The sequence below is a fragment of the Drosophila innubila genome (assembly GCF_004354385.1).
Source record: "Drosophila innubila isolate TH190305 chromosome 2R unlocalized genomic scaffold, UK_Dinn_1.0 1_C_2R, whole genome shotgun sequence".
NCBI lineage: Eukaryota > Metazoa > Arthropoda > Insecta > Diptera > Drosophilidae > Drosophila > Drosophila innubila.
The window spans coordinates 9,832,351-9,858,129 of NW_022995374.1; the positions used below are offsets into that span (position 1 = coordinate 9,832,351).

General features: G+C 37.3%; 1 long non-coding RNA gene across 2 annotated transcripts; it reads left to right on the plus strand.

The window, feature by feature from the left end:
* Positions 1-22,873: 22,873 nt before the first annotated feature.
* Positions 22,874-23,304, plus strand: LOC117784750. 2 transcript variants are annotated; one of them, XR_004617447.1, is made up of 2 exons: positions 22,874-23,065; positions 23,156-23,304. It is a non-coding gene; the product is annotated as an uncharacterized LOC117784750 (long non-coding RNA). The 2 variants fall into 2 exon arrangements; XR_004617448.1 differs by having other exon boundaries at positions 22,874-23,061.
* The last annotated feature ends 2,475 nt before the right edge of the window (positions 23,305-25,779 follow it).

Genomic DNA, 25,779 nt, shown 5'->3' on the forward strand with positions numbered 1-25,779 from the left:
GCAGTGTTTTCATAAATCTTTTCCTTGAGTTTTCTGGTTAACAAATTCCATCGAATATTACACTCATTAAAAGATTAAGCCCAACTTTTAACTCGTTCAAGCGACTTGTGAGTCCAATTAGGATTAAGAAAAGCATTTCAAAAAGCCGATAAGCAAGTCGGCTTTTGGATAACTTTTAACACAAGTGGCCGTCAGTTGATATAACTTGAAGTCCATTTTAGAGCTCTGTAATATAGTTCTAGCTTCAATACGAAACGAAGTAGGGGGGGGCGGGGGAGGGTCACGCGCCACAAAAATTGCCCACAAATCTAGACCGAAAAAGAAGTTGAAAGCTCGTCTGGGGCTGCCCAGACGAACCGCAAATGAATGCAAAATGATGAGGATGAGAAAGACACTGAGAATGAGAAAGAGGATGATGATGTCCTTGTACTGTCCAATTCCCTACTATGCTGTCTGTCCTGTTGCTGTTGCTGTTGATCGTTGCAAGCGCGTCAACTCATTTGCATATTTGCCAATTTACAACAAAAGAAGTGCAACGTGTGTTGCCTTCAAGTGGATACACAAGGATATACACAGGTCCTTGCTTCAACTTCAGCTTCAGCTGTGCCTGCTTATGTATGCGACACGAGCGTTGAGCGTGCGACGACCTTTTTTGCAGTTGCTCCACTTGCCGCTTACCACTTGGCACTTGCCATTGCGGTCAACGCTGCGTATACGTATTCATAATCAGCCAATTCAGTGAATTCAGTGAATTCAGTGGTCGCTGCATTGCATTGGCATTGGCCGGTTGCCTAAAAACCCGGCAATGACAGATCCGTTTGTCTTTCGGCCATGACTTCAATTCCTTTTCCTATTACTTTTGCTGACGAATTTCGCTTTGACTCTCAGTTCCCCGGTTACGCTTTATTACTTCTATAAGAGAACCAAAGCCATTAGATATGCAATGTGCGTCCCTATGCGCCTCTGTCTCTCTCTCTCTCTGTCTGTCTCTGCATATCTCAGTATACCCTAATCTACAGAGAGTATTACGATAATTAGGAAGCGCAACGAAATTACAATAATATATTTAAGCACTTATTTTACAATTGTTCATTATATTACAAAACAAATAACACTTTTTTATATTTTATTTTAAAATTGTGCATTAATTAATACGCCCATACAATAAATATCAAAAATATGCAGCTTTTATATTTATTAAGATGAATATAAACATTACGTCATACCTTTTATTTCGTTACCAATAGTAATAAAATAAAACCAATAAGTAGCATTTAAAAAAAAAAACAAAAATACATGAGCTAACAAATAATTAAAATTATATTTTATTAATTTTTTCCGGTAATTACGTTCGAAATAAAAACTTGGCTTATCCATGTTAATAAAAAAATATTTTGTTTTTATCAATTTATTTAATTAAAATTTGGTCACAGAAAAAAGTTAAGCTTAATTATCGTTTCTCTTTGCTTTAATCAATACAAATATCTCTAATATTTATCTAATTAAAAGATATTAACGAATGCAAATTATTTTCAATGGCAGAGCAAGCATGTTTCGTAGTCTATACCTAAAATTTATATTTCCCTCTTTGCCTCTCGCTTGATTTAATGCATTTTCGCTCTGCGGTCTTTTTGGCTGAAACTGTCTCCATCTCTTTCTGAGTCGCAGTCGCGGTCTCAGTCTGTTTGTTTGGGCTGTGCCGAAAAAGAAACTTTAATAAGAAATGGCTTGAGATTTCGGTGAGCACCTGGAACCGTCTGAATCGTATGCAGTTTACATGCAACGCCAGCAAAGTTGGCGATAAAAGTTAACGACTCCCAAATGTTGCAGTCAGCGAAAGTCGCTTTTTAAATTTTTTACCATTTAATTTTGGGCAGAGGTTCTTTTTATTTGATTTAAATATGCAATTTTTAATAGTCGTAAAACTGCCGGTTTGCTTTTCTGCTAGCGAATTGAATCCGCATTCACATTTGTATTCGTATTTGTATTCGCATTCACAGCCACATTCCAAACTATTGCAGTCACAAATTTAAACCATCTAAAAACTGGCTGGCATGGGCGAAAGACAAAAATAACTACATTATTTATTTATGCAATATCTGAGTACAGAATACGAGTACCGAGTACCAGGACTTGCCTCGTTTTCGGGTTTGCCATTTTTATTTCAGCTCTAAATGCAGCAACATTTTGTTTACGGCCGACCAAGGAGCAAGCAGTAAGGAGCAAGGAGTCTCATAGCCTCATTCCTTGCACTTATTTTTTGCTCAGCTGCTTGGTCCTTGGCACTCCTTCGTATCGCTGGCAAATGCTAATTTGTTTCTCATACCATGAATACTCCAGCATTTAAGCTAGCATACCAATTTCACACAGTTCACAACCTTATTATGGCCAATTTTAGTTACAAATTGCTAAGAGTTTCCGTTCAAAATCATTCAAGCAAAACTATTTTATAACTAAGTAAAAGAATTCATGAAATTATTAATGCATTAGAATCAGACAGTAATGAGCGAGATTACTGTAACTTTTAAATTCAAATAAAATGGTTCTACTTCTTATTGTGTTTAAAATATAATTTCCTACTATTTCTGTTTGCTTTAGTCACACTAAGCTTAAGCCAACGAATATTGCTCATGAGCACGTTTCGCGTATTTATTTAGTTGCTAGTGTTTTTAAAGAAATTGTTGAAAAAATAACCAATTTAAATACTTATACATACCTTTCAATTGTAAATGTTCAATGCTATTATCACATACATTATCATGATTATCAACTACAACAGCTTTAACAATGTTCCAAGGTAGAAAAGCACAGCACTTTTTATAAATTTATATATTTATTCATAAATATTTCGACGGACAGTTTTGGAGGCAACGTTATGTAAGTGAAGGTTTCTCTCTGCAAGAAGGTCATCGGGATTTTCAAAATATGCGCGCACAATTGCAAGTAAGAAAACCAAGCGGAAAAGCTTTTCGAGCTTTTTTTTGCTTGCACACGAAGCGAAAGCTAACGGAACTACAGCTTTGGGCTTTAAAATCTAATCAAACAAAGTTGCAATAATGCATTCTTAAAATGCAAAAATGAAAAGAGAAAGTGCACTCTTTTTTTGGATGGAAAATAAATTTTAAAAATATATGCATATAATATTTTAATATAATTTGCATGCAAAGTGTCAATTAAAAGTTCTGGGCTGCACTCAAACAGCTGCCTAGCACGTGGCAATACACACACATACACACACATACACACACACACACACACTCTTACTACTTTTAACTTTCACCACAATTATTTCCGTTCACTTTGCTTTAGTTTGTCTTTTTTAAGTAACCGTTTTTTGTGCAAAATGTAAGCTATGAATTTTTATACAAGCGCCTAAAAGTAGGCAATGAAATTATTTAATGGCTGCAACTAAAAAACTAAAAGCGATTTTCACGTATTGGTTCAATACTGAGCAGCAACTGTGATAACAATGCCGATAACAACAAAAAGAACAAACACATCAACATTAACAGATGGAAATATGCCACAGGCAAAGCAGCTGTTTGGACGTGGGAGAGAGTGTGAGAGAGTGAGAGAATACTTGGAGGAGAGCGAGCTTTTAGGTGTTGTTGCCTATTTGCAGTTTGCGTTTGCAAATACCCTATGCTCAGATTTTAATGGACATGTGTAGTTGGTATGAGAATATGCAACAAGTTAAATTTAATAAATAAATAAAAATATAAATTTTAAATCGCATTAAAAGCAGCATTGAATGAATTCATTTAGTCAGGGTATATTGTAGTCTCTATTCCATTGCGAAGAATTTTTCTACTGCTCATTGCTTTTTGTATTTTTACTGCATTTTTGTTTTGGTATGTGTTTGGTTTTTGCCCTGTGCTTTTAATTTAAATGTTAATCTGATTGCATGTGCACTTCACACTGCAGCAAGTCGGGTGTTTCCCCCAACCACTTTCCCCTCTGTCTTCCTGCGGCATCTGATGTGTGTGAAGTGGCATAATTTTCATAATTTCTTGCATCATTTGCATATGAGTTGCTGTCAGACGACTGGCGCCAGCTGAAATGCTTCAAATAGTTAAAGTTGCCCAAACTCAAACCTCTCTGTACACATATAGCATTGACCTGTACTCGGATCACTTAAGTTTTTATGCTCGTATTTGCACACACACACACGTCTTTTATTGTGTATTTGTCTTGGCTGCCGCAAATAAAGACGAAGACGGCATAAAGACAGCCCGGACCTAAGGAGGAAAGGACGAGAGGACGAATGGCCGAAGAGCCAGAGAATTCATTAAAAATTAATCCAATGCCGGCGCTGCTGGAGTATTTGGCCAAGACAGGGCCACGGAATGGGAACTGGAATGGGAATGGGAATGGGATTGGGGTTTGTTGTCTGCTATTCAATTACGTATGCCACGGCTGCTATGAAAATGACCTGCAGTGTCTGCAGAGCCCAGCAGCCCAGCAACCAACAGCCAGCAGCCCAGCATTCGCCATCCGTCGGGTTGTGTAGTAAATTCTAACAGCACTTGGGTCGGCAAACCCTCGATGACCCTCTCGCTGCCACGACTGGCTCAACTGCTTGGCAGTTTTATGTGTTTTGTCTTCGCAGTCGCATGCCGCATAAACGGAATTATTTACAATTTATTTTTACCTGAGCAACGGGTAGGGGAGCAACAAGGAGGGGGGGAAAGCGATGGCATTTGCTTTGCTTGTTTGTTTTTGTGCTATTCAAAATGTCTTCATTACCGGCAGCTGAAGATGCTGGATGCTCTGGAAATGTGGCTCTTCTGCACCAGCAGCTGCTTCATTGGCTTTAATTTGACATTGGCCCTGCTCCGACCAAAGCCCTGGACATGGCTCTAACTGTGAAGTGTTGCCTGTTTATTTGAGACATTCACAGCTAACTAATATCCTGAGTGCTCCGCCAAGTAATTGGCTGATGGTCCACAGTTCGACAGCCACTTTCCCGGACACAAGAGCCAAGTACATATTTAATTTGCACCAACAATTTCACAGCAGCTCTATGCCAATTGATCAACTTGATTAAATGGCAACAACACTTGACTGTTGCTGTCCCAATGCCCTTAAATTGGCACTCTTTTAAACAAAAGTCTCATTGAATTTTTATATGATACTAAAACTTTTTTTAGGTGTTAATTATAGATGCTCTTGATGCTGATTGGAAATCAATATATGCTGGGCTAAGTAATTAATTGAATTTAAATTTTATATTAATGTATTATATATTTTATATTTTAAATTATATTTTAATTATATTTCGGGGGGTTTATTTATATGTTTTGGTGAATTTTATCGTCGATATTTCTTATCAATACTCTACTCTCATTCTTAAAATGTTGCTTTAACATCGCTCATATTCCATATTTATTATCAGCTGAAAATCAGTTTTTAAAAAAAATCTCAATTTATAAAAAGGATAAAAAAATTAAAAATTAATAATTTAGTTGACTTATTACTACTATTTTTTCTTATCTATGCATTTATTTAATATTAATTTTTAGGAATTTCTGAGCTCAAGCTTTTAGTTTTGAACCAAATTTATACTATGCCAATTATTTTCAAATTTTCTTTAATAAAATTAATTATATTAAATGTGTAGCAAGCACATATTAAACAAAAGCTAAAAAATCAAATAAAGCTTTGACAGTTCTATAACAATGCAAACAAAAATCTTATCTTAGCCAAGTTCAAATCAGACAGGTATGAGAACTTGTGTCAATCTCTAATCCCTGGCAATTTTAGCAAGCTCAAACGACTCTTGGGGGCGTTGAAAGCAAGTGTTGCAAGCTAATTGAATGGCAACTAATGCAGTCAAACACAAGATAGAAATGCATCCGAACTTAATCAAGGGTGATGGGGCGAAAGGGCAGAAGGATGGATGAAGGGGGCAAGTGTAAACACTCTGCATAAATTAGTAAAAACTTAAATGCAACTCTTAAGCGGCTGCCAAGCGTTACTAAATAGACATTAGCGCCCAACAAGGATACGTATATCCTTCAGACTTAGAGACAAGCACTTGGCTCGAGGCAGCTGTTTATCAACATCATCATCAGCATTCCGAACAACGTCGCCAACACCCTCTCAGCACTATCGTTATCGTCATCATCATCATTATCGTCATCGTCATCATCAGCATCAGCATCTTCCTCGTCTTCATCCTGCACTTCTGTATGAGTGATGATAAATCATCAAAGAAGGCAACGTGTTGCGGGCTGCAATGCTGGCAGTTTGACTTGACAGCAGACGCTGCAGTGTTGCAGTGTTGCAGTGTTGCACCATTATGTGGCACTTGGTGTGGCAAGTTCATTTATGCACTCACTCCTCACACCATTCCTCATTCTATCGCTTAGCTACCCCACAATTATTAATTGCCCCCAAAGCTGCCAAATAATGATGAAGTACACGGCGTATTTCTGGTTATTTATTGCATCTACGTGTTGGCCAGCTCACTGTTGGCTTGAGTCGAGTGTCGTGAGTCGTGAGTCGAGTTGGTTCAAGTTGTGCCCTTTCGCTGGTCATTAATATGTAATTTTTGTATTTCACAATCGGCCACTGCATTGCGACACTCGTTGCACTTGCTGCACTCGATTTGTGGTGCATGCAAATTAGCTTAAAGTGTAGACTGAAGACTAGATGGGGCTGGAAATATTTTTGAGCAGACATTTGCATACAATCGCAACCACTATTTGTTTAGGGCTGTCAGCAAATGTGACTTGTGCCCTAAATTGCATTACGTATACGCAATGTTTTTTTTTTGCTAGGCTAAAACAGCAGGAAACAGTCTTGATATAACCTACTTTGTGTGGCCTGACATTTGGTTTTATTTTAAAAGTAAATAGCTTAGTCTTAATCTAGCAACAGGCTATGAATTTAATTTGATAAATAAAGAAACAATACATTTTTAACATTATCCGGTTATTCATTATCAAATTCTGTCATGTAGAACTTAACCGTTCTTCAATTCAATGGAAATGGAGAAATGCAATGACATTTGCTGGTGTTCTGCATCGATTAATCAGCGTACAAATGCAAATTACTTGCGCCATTTGACGTTTCTTCGTTTGGTAGCGTCGTGCTGCGTTAACCGGAAACGGAAATGTTGCTTGCATAACAAATGAATTTCGCTTAAGGGTGGCATGTCAAGTCAAAGTGTAGTGAAGTGAGGGTAGCGAGGGAAGTCATGGCTCTGACTGCGCTCCTTTGACAAGTCACAAGGCCTCTTGGCATTGTTCGGTGAGTCCTTGTGCCCTGCCAAGCAAAAATAAATTGTTTTCTACATATTGCCTGAACTGAACTGAGCTGAACTGAACTGGGACATCATTTTGGGACTGGGGCTACCCGCTGATTGGTATCGCCTGGTGTTGACAGCATTCATTCCAGGCGGCCCTCAACTGCCGCCTACAATTGCCTCTTCCAAATTAGAAATTCCAATAAAAGTGCCCGGATAAATGGGACTGCTTTTATGTTGGCTTGCAATTGCAGCCCGATGAATTTATTAACGCTGTGGCCATGCGTCAAATAAATGTCAAAAAATGAACTCAAAATGCTGCAATTACGGCACAGTCCAAAGATCTGCAACCCCAAAACCCAACCAGTTAAGGAATGTTCACTTTTACGCGGCCCGCAATAAAAATTGCATGAAATTTTTTGGCATGTTAAACACAATTTTTTAATGAATTTTCGCGCCAGTCGAGTGTGAAATGCTGCCTGCCTGCCTGGCGACCAAATTGGGGCGTGGCAGTGGCTGGAGTTGTGACAGGAGCTGCCTACTTTTAAAATGCTATAAAAACTAAAAAAAACAAACAACAAGCGAAATAAAGAAATTAATAAAAATAAAAAACAAAAACGAAAAATGAAAAATGAAAATATATTTCTGGCCACATACAAAGTGAAAATTGCTCGGCAAATAAAAAATTGTTTTTCGAAAGTTTGTGGCTGTCTCTTCTGCTGCCGTTGATGCAGCTGTTGTTGTTGTTGCTGCTGATGTAGTTGTTGTTGTCATTTTTGCTGTTGCGACCATCATTTCATACTGTCTGCCTGATGTTTGAAATGATACCAAGACAAGGCACTGGCAGCGACGATCCTGTGGTCTCATCACCTGCACCACATTGGGTATATTAGTTTTAAAGACATCTGTGACTTCATATTTTCAAAATCTTATTAAATACAATTTGTTAAACTATACAAACTAAAGACATTCAATTGTTTTCTTTTATTCCTGGCGGTCATTTGTAAACAAAAATAAACATAAATAATATTTGTAGCATTTGAAATTGCAGCGCATTGAATATTTCTTATAAACTGTTCAAATATTTTGCCAGCTCACTTACCATTTTATTTGCCAGTATTTTTTTGTTTTTGTTTTTGTTTTCTGGCCAACACTTCAGCGCGAGACAGATGATAATAAAAAATTTTATTACACACAAGCTCATCCATTTGACTTAATGGCGGTTGAATGTGCAGCCTTTTAATGTGGATCCTGGGACGGGAACAAGCGGCAAGCATGATAGAATAGAGGGGGCGGGGGGCTTGGGGCAAGTGGAGTCTACATGATCTGTGGCAGTAGTAACTGTGTATCTGTCTACCTTTTTATTTTTGGGGGGGGTTTGGCTGTTGATTATTTAATCATTTTTTTGCAGAAACTGACGCTGCTTTCTCAAGTGGAAGTGCATGTAATTTTATTTCATTTGCATTGCATTTTATTTCATTTATTTTTAATATATATTTTTTTTGTAATATAATTCGTTTGGCATTTGTTGTTGCGCATATGTAGCGTGTACTGATTGCTGTTGCTGCAGCTCTTAAATAATATGGCTTGCAACAGTCTCTCAATAAATCAGCGAAATGTGCGAGCAAAATAATAATTAATGGCAGCTTGGTGGGGGGAAATGGAGAGGGAAAGCCAGCTCTGAGGTGCAGAATGATGCATGAAAATTTGTGAAAAATTGCACAAATTGCACGTCACACGTTTAAGGCAATATAATTGCCAGGACCAATGTTGGCATTGCCTCAAATGAGCAGCCCAAATGTTGCTTGTGTCGTGGAAAGCGGCAAAGAATGAGAAAAATGTATAGCATACATATTCTCTTAATATGCAGCACATGTAGAAAATGAGTTAAACGCTGGCCGGAAACAGACAACACTTGGCTTAATTTCTATGCTGCCTGTCAGACATCCATCCCCCTCTCCTAGCTCTCTTTCTTTCACTTCTTTTCTCATTCCATTCGATGTCTCATCATTGGCCAGGCGTCATCATCATTTGGCAGAGCCACAGCCGCATGTTCAATATGATTCGTGACATGTTAGGGAATTAGTGCTGCAAGCGGTTGGCGAAATGCGTGGCATGGTAAGGGAAGGGAAAGGTATCGGTGAAAGACATAGTCTTCCCTCCCCGACTGTGCTTGTGTGTGCTTGCCACGTGCGCCACATGCTTGTCATGCCAAGTGGCGCCAAGCGGCCTCATTAATGTGAGTTGCTTTAAGTTTCATTTATTTATTATAGGATCATTGTTTAGTTTTTTTTCTTCTGTTTTTAGACCCCGTACTTAAAAACAGTACAGGGGTCTATTGGGTTTGTTTTAACGAATATGTGCGTAACAGGCAGAAGGAGGCGTGGCAGACCCTATAAAGTATATATATTCTTGATCAGCATCAATAGCCAAGTCGATATAGCAATGTCCGCCTGTCCGTCTGTCTGTCTGTCTGTCTGTCTGTCTGTCTGTCTGTCTGTATGAACACCTAGATCTCAGAGACTATAAGAGCTAGAGACACTGAACTTGGTATGTAGATTCCTCTTTATTGCAAGCAGATCAAGTTTATTTCTAAATTCGGCCACGCCCCCTTTATCGCCCACAAATCGAAAAAAAAAATTTTAATATCCAAATTATAAGAACAATTTAAAAGCTAGTGACACTAAATTTGGTATGTAGATTCCTCAATATAGCAGGCAGATCCAGTTTTTTTCTTTTTTTAATCGGACCACTATATCATATAGCGCCCATAGGAACAATCGGTCGAAAATCAAGTTTTAGTATGAAAAACTTTTTTGTTTAATGATTTATCGTAATCAAACTGATAAAATAAGCATATAACTTGGTTTTATATATCCTATCCAAAGTTGATTCAAATCGGACCACTATATCATATAGCTGTCATAGGACCAATCGGGCGAAAATCAAGTCTTAGTATGAAAAATTTTTAGTTTTATAAGATTTCATACCCAAATTTATAGAATATGCATTTAAATTAGTCTTATACATCCTTGCCGAAGTTAGCTAAAGTCGGTCAACTATATCATATAGCTGTCATAGGACCGATCGGACGAAAATCAAGTCTTAGTAAGAAAAACTTTTTTCCATTATTAGTTTTTGCCATAGTAAGTACGAAGTCTCCGACAGTCGAGTATGCTCGACTGTAGCACCGGCCGACTAGTTTTCGTTGGTTTCAGTGGGTTTCCTTATGGCTAATTGCTTTTTTTGTCTATTATTTTTGGCAGCACGGAATGCAGTCCAAACGATCAAGTGATAGCAGCTCATTATACAATCTCTCAGGCAACTGGAGTTGGCCATACCTCAAAGCTGTCTTTGTGTTGTCCAAAGTTTTGCGTAATTGCTGCAATTTGTTGCCACAAACTGCTTAATATCAAGTAGCCGTCGTGTTGGCACAGCAACAAAAGTGCCAACCTTGCACTACACTCGCCTTCGGTTACACAACAACAATGGCAAGAACATTACCACCAAACGAACTGGTTGGCAAAAATGTTTGTTGCTGCTTGTTTACATTTTACAGTTTTGTGGTTAAGTTTACGCCGTGTTTTCTCGTCTTCACATGCGCCTGCATGCAATGCCAAAAGGTCTGAGTCTGAGTTGAGGTCTAGAGCTGGCCTCTTATCATGTTAACAGCGCTTTACGTTCATGTTTCCCACGCACTGCACGGCAACAACTATTTGCAATGAAAGTATCTAGTATCTAGAGTTACGGATACTTTGCCCACAACATGTGTGTGTCAACAGCGACGTTGTCTACACGTAGTCTTCTAATTTGCAAAATTATATCACTAGCACTTTCTTAGTTGTTTGTTTCACATTCGCAAATTTAACGTTGCTTTGTCTAGAATCAGAAAGAAATATTTATAAAGTCTGAAGAATAAAATCAAAACTCCAAAAGTTTAATTTAATTTACTTTAAAATAAGTTAATATATTAAATGTTTACAAGACATTCTTTTTATGCACCAAGTTGTAACTTAAATATTTATCTTATCTTCCCTTACTTATAACGCAGATTTCGGCAAATATATTTCAATCGATATTTTTTTGTTAGGTTTTGTAAAATTATTTTTTTTTATTAACCCGCTAGCTGCATTTGCTGTCCCATTTAGTGGAAACCAAAAGAAATAAATAGAAAGCAAGTCCTTAAGGACCTACAAAAATTGCCATTTATCAAGTGATATTGCAGCGACATTTAATCAAGATACGAGTATTAGCCAAATGTTTGCCAAAACTCTGCGGCTAGAAAATAAGATAAAATAAACTGCAATAGAAGAATTAAACAAAAAACAAGTAAGCAATGCTGTTAACAAAAAAACCGCCAGCAAAGTGCAACATGGCAAAAAGCAAGAAAGAACTAAATGCAAATCGAGTACTGGGAATTAGTGACAACCAAGCGGAAAGACCAGCTCCAATTCCAGGAGCTGCCCAGGCTCCCCGGAGTCCTTGTGTCCTCGTGTCCTTGTGAGTTTTCGTGTGACATTTGCAATTGACAGTCGCGTCGAGTTGAGTCGCATTGAGTCGCATTGAGTTCAAGTTGGCAAAAGCAGTACCAACTGTAAAAGAAGTCGAGTGCGAGGCTTCTTTTCAACTGTTTTTCTTGCAGTTTGTCCATTTTTTTTGCTCCTTTTCGCCTCACTGCGACAATTTAAGCTGCAAAGTTTAAATGTTTTTTTAATTTTTTATTTTTTTTTTTTTTTGTGCCTGCAAGTTTTCCAGCTGCGGCGTTTTTCTTTTGGGGTTTTTGCGGCAAAATGTCAAACGGTGGCCAAAGTTCGCTTAACACCAAACGTTTTCGTGTGCAAATGGCGCTCCCAAGTGCTTTATTGTGGGTGTCCCCGGCACTTTCCCTCACCCCTGTCCAGGTGGCGAGCACGTGTGCAGTTTTCCAAAATATTTCTTTAAATTTTGGCATTTCTGCAATTAATTTTGTCAAGGTTGGTAATTTTTTAGCTGACTTACAGCCAAGTGCAGGTATCTTCAGTGCACAGTAGACCCAAACCAAGCGAAAATTGAGCAGTAATTATAAGAAGCAAATGAACTTTTGCCATTTGGAATGTAATAAACTAATTGTATCCATAACTTCGTTCGGCTTTGCTCCAATGTGCAGCTGGCTGGTGTAAGGGAAAGCGAAAAGAAAAGGGGAAAGTGCGGAAAAGGCGGGCTGGGAAAGTTTTGTGGCGCCCGGTAATCGTTGAGCCTGTCGCTTTTTGCAGCACTTACTTTTAATTAGCAAACAAAACGGAACGCAACGCAGCGAAATAAAATGAAATGCCACCGAGCTGCCTGAAAGTATGCAAAACTTTTGTTATTGTCGCCAAATAAATTTGCCAATGCGTCTGCAATGCGGGCGGCGCGGCGCGGCGGGCGGGGCATACAATTGTGGGCGTGGTCAGAACAACAACTAACAAAAAAGTTTCAACGAAAAATTATGTGGCGTCAAATGCGGCGAGTCGATGGCAACGCCGCAAGTGCAGCAGGTGTGGCAAGCGTGGCAGGTGTAGCAGGTGTAGTAGGTGTGGCAGGTGGTTTACCCCATGCGGTTGCCGTCGGGCAAAATTTATGTTGCAGTGTGAAATTTTACGCGACAGGTGGAAAAACAGCAGGAAAAACCCAAAATGACTGCCAAAAGTTGCATGCAAATTCTGAGGGGGAAAGTGGAAAAGTGGAGAAGTTACTAAAATATATAGTTAACGAGAGGTGCTGTTATAGTCACTAGGCAGGTCCGCCCGATTAGCTGAAAGCATCTCTTTAATATTTAAAAGGCCAAAAGAATTGCTCCCAATAGGCAAAGTAAAAAGCCATGTGTTTTTTTTTTTTATTATTAGGTTGTCGGTCTTAGAAGTAGGTTTGGGAACACCCTTAACACTTCATTAGCAGCGTCTCTTTGGTGAGCCATGTTAACACTTGCCCAGATCGACCGACACACAAAAAACACAAGGAACAACAACTTCATGACTGCTGTGTTGCCTCATTAGAAAGGGTTGCTGTCGTGACGCGTCTGTAAATCATCAATTAAATTAAATTCTGCTTCTGGGGCCAGTGCTAAAAATTAATTTTTAAAATGAAATGTTTTTGTGAATTATGAGGGTTCACTGCATTAATAAAATAATACTGTTTAGAAAGTCCTATCCTTTAGCAACTGTCAATGCCCGGACTCGTGTTCGTCTTCTGACATAAACATATTTTAAAACCTGAAAATTACACAATGAAAATTATGCACAGACAATCGTATTAAAATAAAATAGAGTTCTCATGATAATAAACCATCAACGTAAATAATAAATTGAAAGTTTGCTAAATCTATAATAGACTCCTATGTCCTTTGTAGCATGAAGTCATTACTTTAGAATTCCCTTACATTTAATCTAGATATACTTATCGGACCATCTTATAATTGCTCTCAAATGTAAGCTTGATTTCGAATTCGAAGCCGTGCGTCATGTTTGAGATAATTGCTGTTCAGGGCGCTGACTTTTCCGTTATTTGTTACTTACTGCTCACTATTTGGTGTTACATTTTCTTTTGCCTTCATTCTTATTATTTTTATTTTTGCTTTGTGTGTTTGCTGAAATGATTTCGAGGAAAAACGTTTACCCAAACCTACCCCAATAAATGTGTATGGCATATAGCATATAAATTACAGGAATAAAAACTGAAATTGCTGCAAAAACAGAAATACACTTAAAATATACAGAGAGAGTAAGAGACAGAGTGGGCTAAAAAGCAAGAGAGAGACAGAGGGAGCAATAGCAAAGCAAAGCAAAGCAAAGAAAAACGGCAAAAACGGAATATTTATGAACGCACGCCAGGACGAGAAAAGCGAAAATGCGCCAAACAAAACCACCTAGAACTGGGGCCACACAACACAGTTAACAGTCAAATGCCGTTGGAAGAGAGGGGAGAGCGCGGTGTGAGGGGGTGTGAGGGGAATCAGCGAACCAACGAACCAAGTCCGAACCCTGTCCGGTGTGCGGGTCTGGGCCATGTTTGTTGGCAGATAAAGCAAATGGCAAAAGTGTTTTCCATGCGCGATCGATATACACGGCGCCATCAAGACGGGACAAATTTTCATAGTTCAAGTGGCGCCTAGGCTTGTGCCACGGCAGAGAAAGAGAGAGAGAGACAGAGGGAACAAGACAGAAAGAACCCAACTGAAATGTGGCCAAAAGCAGGCACTAAAAATTCACACGCACATACAGAAGCAAATGCGATAAAATTTTAGCGGAAGTGCGCAAGCAAAAATGAAAAAAATTAAAATTGAAAAAATCCAAGCAACAGGAATGAGATTCCTAAACAGAACGTAAGTTTGTACTTTAACTACGAGCAAAACTATGTTTCAAATTCCGCTAACAGCTGTTTAACTATTATTGCTTGTTAAAATACCAATAGTATTTTCATGATTGTTCTGCGGATCGACTTCATCAAGATAAATGAAGATATATCACCAAAATGGTATGTTAGATTTCTCTGATTGTGAGTCTTTGTTTTTGATAAAAAAATACTTTTATTTTTTATTATTTTTGATGTGTTAATCAAAGCACTTTCGTGTCATGAATATGGGGAAAAAAAACTATGCAGGAAAAACTGCAGGTTCTTGGCAGGATGTAAATGTAAATAACGTTTTAGAATATAACTCAAAAAAAAAAAAAAAAGATTCGAAAATTGACAGAGGAACCAAATTTATAAGGAATTACATTTTTGTGGTACTTAAAATAAATAAATAAATATATATGAGAATAGAAGAAAATAAATAAAAATAAATAAATATAAATTCCATTAAAGCAATCACCAGAGAGAAGACTATAATAATTTTATTTAACATATTATATATGTAGAATAATTGATGTGTTCTGATAAACGCGGACAATGTCTTTGGTTTGTTTGCTGTCACTATTTAACCTGGAAAAATCATCAACAATGTCTTGAAAATTAATATCACGTCAACAAAAACTATTATGACTCCAATATTTCCACAGTCGTTAATAGTCTTTCATAGTTAATACTTACAACCCACTAAACCTTTAAATCAGACTGCCAAGCATATATATTTTTATGATTGACACACGCGTGTTTGTCTCGAAGCTCGGAAAAAATTAATACCGAAAATATGAACTTGTCTATTTGCTTGGATTTTATTTTTATGGCATTTGCTAAGAAAGTGATATATTATATAGTGTGCGTTTATATCTTTGGCTTGAATTGACAAACGCGTCATCAGCCTGTGCTCTGAGTACAGAGAATTGCGGGCGGGAAAACTGATGAGTCATTCAGGGATTTCCATGCGGCTAAGAAGTCACTGCCAGCCTCCCAGTTCAAATGAAGGAGTGAGTCAATTTTTATATTCATGACAAGTGTACAGAAACTTTCGTTTCGAATTTGCAATGCATAGAGTAGTTTTCACATATAAAAAATTGCAGAAGCTGAATAAATTTATTAAAAACCAGAAGAAGGCTATGTTGAGGACCCCAATAATTTTGTCACGAATTACATAAAGCATAGTAGGCGACAACTCTTGGTTTTAGAAAGAATACATATAACTTTATAATCCATACAGTAGGATTAATGAGCAGACATTTGTTAGCATATTTAATAAAATTATTAAAAGTTGTTGAAAACATTCAGATTAAATGAATTCTCTAGAACTAGTGCTCGTTTTGATTGTCTATATACCCCACAATCGACCTAAATAGCCAAATTTAAGCAAAGTTCATTGCCATTGCGAAGCAATCAATTCTGTTTCCTTACCAACTTCCTCTCCCCTTCGCTGACCATCGCCGTCGCCCTCGCACACTCATAACTCACACAAAACTGCAGGCGAGTCATTGTTTAAATTTTGGCAAGGCATAATAATTTTCCTACGCATTGTTCTTGCTGTTTGCTTTGCTTTGAGACATGAGTTGGGCAAATAGAGGCGTGGTCAGCGGAAAGGCGGATGAGGCCTGTTGAGCAGGGGTTGAACTCGATGGTGGGGGAGGGTTGAGGGGGGGTTTGGCAATGACCAGGCAGACTGACAAAATGCGACCCTCGAGGAATGGAAAAGAAATAAGTTTGGCGAGCGTATGCGCAAAATGTCAACTCATAAATAATGTTGATAAAATGCATTAGGGGGCGTGTCCGACCAGCCCCATAATTAGTGCATTAATATAAGCAAACACTGAAGGACTGCAGTCAGCTGCGTCGTCTCCTGCGTCTCCTGCTGCTGTTGACGAGCAGGATACACAATAGTTTTATTTATGAATAGATTTAGTAGATGCTCGAAAACCAATAAAATAGTCGAATCCGACTAACGGTTCCCTTGTAGTTCTCTTCGCTGTCGCTGTCGTTGTCATTGTTGTCGCAAACAACGCCATAATAATAATGTAATGAAATTTATGATGCGCATTTAATGTACTCAACATAGCGCGACAATAAACGACAGCCACGCGAAGGACGCAAAGGATGCGAAGGACACGAAGGACACGAAGGATGCGGGTCGCGGACATGGGATGCCGCCTTTACAATGTTCATTGAACGCCCAACACTTAACTGATTTCAAAATTATATTGCTGTATGATTGTGTGCGCGTGTATGTGTGCGCGTGTGTGTGTGTGTGTGTGTGTGTGTGAGTCAGTGCATTTCTATAAGTACAATATGGCATATAATTTTATTGCTTATTGTCCGCCAACGCAGTCGTCAAATTTGTGCGTTTGTGCGTAATAAGCACGAGTTGCAAAAGGAGAGAGAGAGAGAGAGAAAGAGAGGAGGGCGACGACGCCAGTGTCAATATTTGCACTGGACAAATGTGGCGGCAATTTCGAAATCTATCTTTATATAAGTGTGTGTATTATAGTACTATAGCTGTGAGTCCTTAAGAGCTTGCATGTGCTTGTGTGTGTTTAGTTCTCATAGTTGAATTGTTTCAAAGCAATTGCATTCTCTTCTCTCCTTTAATTAATAAAGAAAAAGTTGATAGAATATTATTAAAACACTCGAAAAAATTATGTAACTCCTAAAATAAAATATAATATAATTTACACTTACTTAATTGATAACAATTATAATGGTAATATTTAAACAAATTACAAAATTCAAAATTATGTGTACATTTAAATTTTTAGGTTTAAGAACTCATATGTTTTGCATGTATTGAATTTGTAGTTGTGACTAGCACAATAATTCATAAGTTTTTCTAATAGTGCTAGGAAGCCAAATAAATAAATAAATAAATAAAACAGACTGCAAATATTCACTGTCCAGCTTAATCTTATTATCAGCTAAGAACAAGAGCACTTCTCACTGTCGAAATAAATTAAATGTCGCAAAAGGATTCTTCTCTTCTTTAATTAATAAAGAAACAGTTGATAGAATATTATCAAAACACTCGAAAAAATTATGTAACTCCTAAAATAAAATATAATATATTTTACACTTACTTAATTGATTAATTAATTAATAATATATAATCATAATTATAATAACAATAATAATTTATACAAATTACAAAATTCAAAATTATGTTTATATTTCAATTTTAATTTTTATGTTTAAGAACTCATATGTTTTTCACAACAATTTATATAATAATATATAATAATACATAATATTTCTTGTAGTGCTAGGAAGCCAAAAAAATAAATAAAACAGGCTGTCCTTAATCTTATTATCAGCTAAGAACAATAGTACTTCACACTGTCAAAATAATTTAAATGTCGCAAAAGGGTAAAAACGGCATGTAAATGGAAACAACACTTTCACTAAAACACTCTAAAATGTCGAACAATAACAAAAAATAAAAGAGAGCTCGACAATGTGCTACAAACTGGAGCATAAAACTTAATTTCCGACCCGAGCGTTGCGACATTGCAGTTGCAGTTACGAGTAAAAGTTGACAGGCAACCGCAAGAAAAACCCAATCAAGCTTACACGTTGCACCTCTTCCAGGGGACAGCAGGAGAAGCAAGAGAACAAGTTCTGTCCTGGATACGATGAAGGCGAAAGTAATTTGCAAGCAACTTTGCTGTTACACACCGAAAGGGAGTGAGAGAGAGAGAGTGAAAAACTGGTAGCACTTAAATTGTTGCCCTGTGTGGAAATAATTGAAAAATTTGCAGTGCATAGAAAATCGAATTATGACGAAAGTGACAACCAAGATGACGAAGGACGTAGGAAATATCAATTAACAAGAACAAGCGCAGAAAGCTATTAAAAGCTTATTTAGTCGATCCCAAAAATAAAAACAAGCCCCGCTCTATAAGCAAATAATATGGAAAAAGTTTATACAAACAACCCGATCCCCTCCCGCTTTCCCCGCTTGCCCCACTCGCCCTGTGCAGACAGTTCGCTCTACAAGAACAGGGGCAGTAAAATTAATTGCTTTATATGGCGTGATAATTTATTGAAGCCCACGATGACCAACATGGGAGCACAGGCAAAGTCCAGGGCCAGGACGAGCACAGGACGAGGCGAGGTAATACGAGTGGAGGCCAGGACACGAACATGGCAGCTGGCTGCCTTGTTGTGCCAGGATAACACAAGTATTATGCCGGCAACGAGGCGTAAGGGTCAATCACATTAGAGACATGCGAACCGCTGCGAGTTGAGCCGTTGAACAGTTGAACAGTTGAGTTCAGCTCAGAACATTACAGCAAGGATTGCAGGGTGGTTCTCGGCCTTTGGTCAAGGGTTGCCACAGCCGCTTGCATTTCGGAATCTGATTATGTGCCCCGAGCGCGGATAATAAGTTATTGTTTGATAATACTCTTGATATTCTAAAAAGATTAATTTTTCAGAATACAAAAAAAAAAATACATGCTACTTAAAGTGCAGTTGGACAATTATGAATGCGCTATCTATAACTTTCTAAAAAGATATATTTATTATATAAGCAAAATTTAAAGACAATTTTTTTTAATTTTAATATAGCTAAAATTAACAAAGGACTCACCAACTTGATCTAATTTATTTAATAATGATAATTATAAATAATTTTTATTTTCAAAAAAACTATTGCTTATGAATTTATCTTTCCAAAGGGTATTTGATCTTCGGCATACAGCTTTAAATGTACCAAACGGATTTACGCACTGTGAATGGAATGCCTTTTACTCGTACGTTGTTTTGTGTTCGTTTACCCGCTTGGGGGTAGCCCGCAAAAGTATGCTATGAATATAATCAGCGCATTCAATCGAGTTAATTTCATTATGAATATGATGGCAGCTAAACGTTTTTCTTCTTTTCATTTTCAGCTATGTTTTATTTTTCGTTTCATTTTCAGTTTTTTAATCAGACGCCACGCGATGCTGAAACTTCGGTCAAATAAATAATCTTGCCAAGTTGCCTGGAAGGACGCTGAGGATGAGAGCAGAGCAGCTGCTCGAGTTGCACTTACCAAGTCCTGGTTGCTGCCGCGGCTGTTGACAAACAAATATGAAACTAATCCTTGGTAATTAGTGCGCCAACTTTTGCTGCATTTTGAGCCAGGACACAAAGTCGGTCCAATGTCCTTTCCATGCTGTGGTCAGAAGTTGGCGTATTCCTTGTGCTTTTTGCGGTTCCCAGCTTATGTGTATGTGTGTGTGTTTCGTGTTTTTTTTGTGATGTCGTCGTTGCCATCGTCGTGCGGCGTTATTTTTATTGGAAAAGTTAAGCTCGTGTTTTGATAGGTTTCAGTCGTAAAGGGATTAATTAGTGCAGAGTTCTCGCCAACATGCCGTAGACACAGAGACTCCGACGCCGAGGATCTGACTCTGACTCTGACTCCAACTCCATCTCAGACCAACATGCGGACCAAGTCGCATTTGTTTTTGGCTTTTGAATAATTAAAGTTAAGCTGAGTTGCATAGTTTTCCCTATTCTAGTGCAATAAACGCGCAAAGGACTCAAATTCGTAATGGACAATATACTTGGTTGTATTACGAGTATGTAGTTGTATTCTTGTTAGCCAACACAGGGATTTGTAGAGTAAAATGCGGATGTTAAATGAGCATTATTTACTTTTAAGTTGAAATAAAAGCGAAGCGATGAACAGTTGCAACTTTAATTGGGCAGAAGAAATATGCAATTTCATAGTATTTATAATTGAACTGTAGATAAATCAAAATATTAAAGAATATACATTATTTTTTACTCTTATTATTATTTATATTTATGATTACTTTTTTTACTAGTTTTTTTTTGCTAAATTGTATATTTACCAATTCTACATAGAATTTCTAGACCTCTGCTTTTCTTCCTCTTTGTTGCATTCAAGCAGCTTTCAACGAGGTTTATTAATTTAATTTCTCTAACCGCGTTGAGAGACATTTCGCTTGAAATTCCAATGCTGCAGTATTTTGAAAGTTTTTTCTTATCTTTTATTATGAACTACAGCTACAATTTCGCTAGCGGTGTCAGCGCATGATTTACGAGGCCATGGCTTAAAAATGAAAATTGTAGTAAAAACCAAGTAGGGAAAAGTGCAAAGACGGAAAGAGGCAAAGAGCGACAAGCAGGAGGGGGGGGAGAGGGGGGGACAGACAAACCTTTTTTGTGGCTCTGAAGTTTTGGCCACAAAACAGGAAACGGAAATGAGTGCGCAGGACGATGGCGACATGTGAAATGTGTTTGGCCCCAACCACTTGAAATAAAAGAAGAACGAAAGCAAAAAAAACGAAAGCAACAAAATAGACGGGCACACATGCAAAATAAACGGGTTCAAGTGGCGCTCGTAAAAACAGGAATAGAACCAAGCCAAGCCAAAGGATAACTGTTGAATTGCTGGCCATAATAACAAGGCATGCCACATGTATGTGTCTGTGTGTGCATGTGTGTGCATGTATGTGTATGTGTGTGGTTGAGCTTGTCGCGTAGCAACTTGTGGCCAACTTAATATCAGCTAACAACATGCTGACAAACAGAGGAATGTCGGCACATGTTATGGTTCATGTGACCAAAATGAATGCAAATGAACTTCGAGCAACTTCCATGCTCCCCAATCACACATACAAGTGTAAAATGGAATTTTGTGAGTGAGTGAGAACCGTTTAACTGTAATTGTCACTGACTAAATGTATTCTCAACAAATCAACAAATTATTTCAAAAACAAGACTAAAAAGCCAACTAATTTTAAAATCTCATAAAGTATTTAATCAGACAATTATTCTATTTCATAGTCCAGCAGAAAGTGCAATAAATTTTCGAAAGACCACTTTTCTAGAGTCGTAAAATGTATACAAGAAAAGGCGATTAAGTGAATGACATCGACACCATTAACGGCCACACAGAGCCAAATGCAGTTCGCAATAAAATACGAAATAAAATAGAAAAACATATAAACCAATCCTAGAGAACATATAGAGAAAAAACAGGCAATGCCAACGATGCTGCGTGCTGTGAAAACAATCCAATCAATTTATTAATTAAGTAAGCCACTTGGTGGGCAGTCGAAAGGAGAGAAATGTAATGTAATGAAATACGCGGCGTATGCGTAACGCTTAAGCGGCAATTGTCTGTCTCACAGCGACTTTTTTCCACTCTCTTTCTCTCAGACTCTGCATCTATTTGTCTAGATTTGTGCAATGGATTTTTAATGTTTTCCATGGGGCGTCCATTGGACTGCTGCGAAAATGCGAATGCCAATGCCAAAGTAAATGTAACGCATTGTTAAGTCCGCTCTGCACTATTCGCCTTCTTGGCCAGCTGCGAGTACAACTATGAGGCGGAGAGGGGAGTATGCAACATAAGGGAATGAAGAACTTGCACTTTAATGAGCCAACAGCAATTACACCAAACATTCGGCCCATTGCAAGACTCTCAATGCGACGCAATCGTCGTCGGCAAACATTTTAATTGCATTTTGCTTTTTATTTTATTGCCTGCAGCTTCTTAATGATTTTGTTGCTTGGCCACTTAAATATTCCAACCACAGCAAGCTACTATAGGTATTTCGTGAAGACAAATACTGAGAGCTTTACAAATATTATATCTTTATTATCTCGCCATGTTTCACATTTTATATTAAAAGATATGTATTTTAAAAATATTGTAACGGTACGGTTTCGACACATTATTTATTATATTATTTAATCAAATTGTAAATTTGCTAGCTCAACCAACCAACTAGCTCACCAGCTTCAAGCAATTATAACTTTGTCAAAACTAAATTAATTTTCAAACGGAATTTAATTTGAAGCTTCCAAAGTTATTCTGCATTGAATTGGGATTAGCTTAAAATTTTCTTTCCCCCTAGATCTCAGTTTTGATTTTAATGCAGTTTCTAAGTTAAAAATAGTTGCATACCGGAAATCAAATATTAGAATCTGCTGTTTCTTTAAGATCGACACTTCAATCATATAAATTAACGATCAATCGGATTGTATATTAAATACATTAACATTTACATACATTAAAAAAATGTATAGCTATGTTTCACACATATCTCTATGTTAAAAATAAATTAATTCTATACGACCCCTTTAGGGTTCATTTTCCATGGAACTTTAGTTACACTAATAGCTGAACTAATGTCTCTCTGAAAGAAAGAACAAAATAATCAAAGGCGTTTTAAATTCAATTGGAGACAGTCCCACAAATTAAAACTCTACACAAGTTGGTAAGACATCAAAACGTATTCTACAGATTGACTTCATTAATATATGGTGCGGAGTAACTATTATTTGAAAAATGAAAATTTTGCTGATTTCGCTGATCGGACTTAAAGTTATTATCTGCACATCTAGTCCGTACAGAGACAATTTCATGTTTATTGGTGCAAATCCTAAATTCAAGACAATGATCCCAGATTTATTTTCTTAAAGTAAGTAAGTATTATTTATCATTATGATTAATTGTATATTAAAAAGTTTTTTTTCGAAATAAACATATTTTCTTATTAAAGTAATACTTATTAGATTTTTCCAGATTTAACCACACAAAACGAAGAAAGTCAGATACTTGTTTACGAAGTTTATAGAATGCTTGTTAGTCATAACTTTTATTTTATGTCATGGACAGTTAATTAAACAAATGTAATAATAAATGTTGCTAAGAATCGTTTTAATTTGTTTATGCAATAATGAGACAAATTCTAAGGGATTCCACTCAAACTTCTCACGCTCTTGAGCACATGTCCTGGACTAAAACTTTTGAGATATTCCTGACGCATGCGCCTGCATCGAAATCAACCCGCGATTCGAACTACTCACTCAATGTTTAGTTTTAAAATGTTGCTGGTTAAACCATATTATTTATTATATATTTTTTTTGGTTTGAAGAAGCACGAGTATGTTAACCCTTGGCGTGGAGCCATGGATAATTGTTGGCAGCAACAAAAAACAATTGCAGCTAATTGGCAATAATCAAGCATCGGTCGCGTCATAAATTGGCATAAACAAAGCGACGCCAACGAGGCCAACAAATCAGCGCAGTTGGCATTTTTAATTGTGATTGAGTTGGCTGCATAAATCAGCAAATTAAATTACAAACAATGGCAATAAAATCTAACGAATGACATTTCGCTCTTGCTCTTTCCATATCTTAATTTTTTATAATTTTTGTTTATGTTGGCACGCAGTTTTTGGCTGGCGACAATTTAATTACGATTGCATTTGTGCACAGTTGTATGTGTGTATGTGTGTGTGACTGTCTGTGTATTGGTAAGTTGCAGCCGCCACTCTGACGCCACAAAATATGCTAATTTAAATTTATATGAATATGGCGAATTGAGGCGAGCAGCCGAGGATTATTCCCCAAGGGCGCCTCCAAAAACTGTAGCCCATTCCTTGCCCCTTCAACTGCCACACAACTGCGCTCCTCGCTGTGGCTGTGAAATATTTTTGGTGGCTGCCGCCAGCGACTGCGGTCATAAAATTTATTGTTGCCAAATGCATATTTGTCACATTTGCAATGTGTTTGGCGGCGGCAGTCATAGAACAATTTATAAGCAACTGGGGACTTTGCTGCACTGTCTAAAGGACAATCGACAAAGGATAACCCCAAGCGGTCAACCAAAATAGTCAACTGGCGACTGTTTTACAGCTAAATGCTATAACTATATAAATATTAATTGATATCCTTAAGGAAGTGCAATTGCTTTAAGTAATCATTTAAAGTTTAATTATTTGCATTAATTCTATAGTAGTTCTATTTACTTGAATTAAAACCTCAAAAGCATTCGTTTTAGTACAAAACATTGTCATAATTAATTAACTTTAATCTTAAAACATACACTAGTATGTGTATTAAAATTATTCAAAATACCAAAATTAAATACCATTTAATAATGGTGTATTTTCTTGGTTAGCGACCTTTCGAAATAGGTACTGATTTTACCAGCGATCCAGCCTTAACGTCATATTTGCGTCGCTAGAACCACTTGAGAATTCTAAGGTGCGACAATGAAAAATAAATATCCCAAAACGTACTTGTTTTTAGTACGAAACGATCATATTTTTAACTTCCTTTCAATTTTGAAAAACCCTATTTTAAGTACAAAAAAATCTTAAACTAGTTTAGTACAAATAATTCAGTTGTTTCTAAAGGTATCTTTTCGAGACTCACGGATTATATATTTTCCATGGTCTTATATATTGACTAAGTTTGGATAAAATCGGACTACTATTTCGGATAGCTGCCATAGGAATGAGAAGTCAGAATTCTAAAATTAAGATCGATTCATACTTAATTCAAGATCTTTAGTCCACAGCTATCTTAAAATTTTAAGAACGAAACGGAATAAATTCAAGTACGGTCGTACCTAATTTTAGGATGGCATATTTTTCTGAGTGTACTCAGCCAATAGTGTCAAACTAAGTTGATAATTGGCTAAATTGTTTGCTTTGCTTACTCCATACATACATATTAGCCCAACTTTAATGGGTATATCCACCCAGATCAGAGCTCAGTCTCTGAGCTGACTAACTGTCACGATGCCACGCAGTCTTTACACCTCAAAGACTCCCTCAATGGCTGTGCACAAAAGAAATGAAGTCATTTGTAATTAATGAGGTTTGTCACCCCAATTTGCCCGGAACTTCAAACCACAACACACCGATGGCATTAGATGTTCCATGTGGTATGTTTAACCTGCCTGGCATATTGAAAATCACAGAATGTTGACTCAAAGCGAGGGTGACGCACTCCAGAGCAACAGAAAAAAATAAAATCCATATAAAAGAAATGACAGCCATCACCCACCCACAAAAAACAATCTAATTATCTCGTTAAGCACGCCAAAATGCACAAAAGATACTCACACACACACATGTATAGAGTGGAAGATTCAACACAACTCCACATATATATATGTGTGTTTGTGTATGGGGAGGTTAGAGTCACAGAGTCAGGTGTTACCTGCTGAACTGACACCTTGACTGACGCCTCCTTGACCCTGACAGACAGACAGACAGACAGACAGACAGACAGACAGACAGACAGGCTGACTTTTGGCTGGATTTTGATGGTTTATTCTTTCACAGTTTCGTTGCGTTGTGCTTTTGTGTATTCTTTCCATCTTGCCTGGTGTTTAATTAAAATT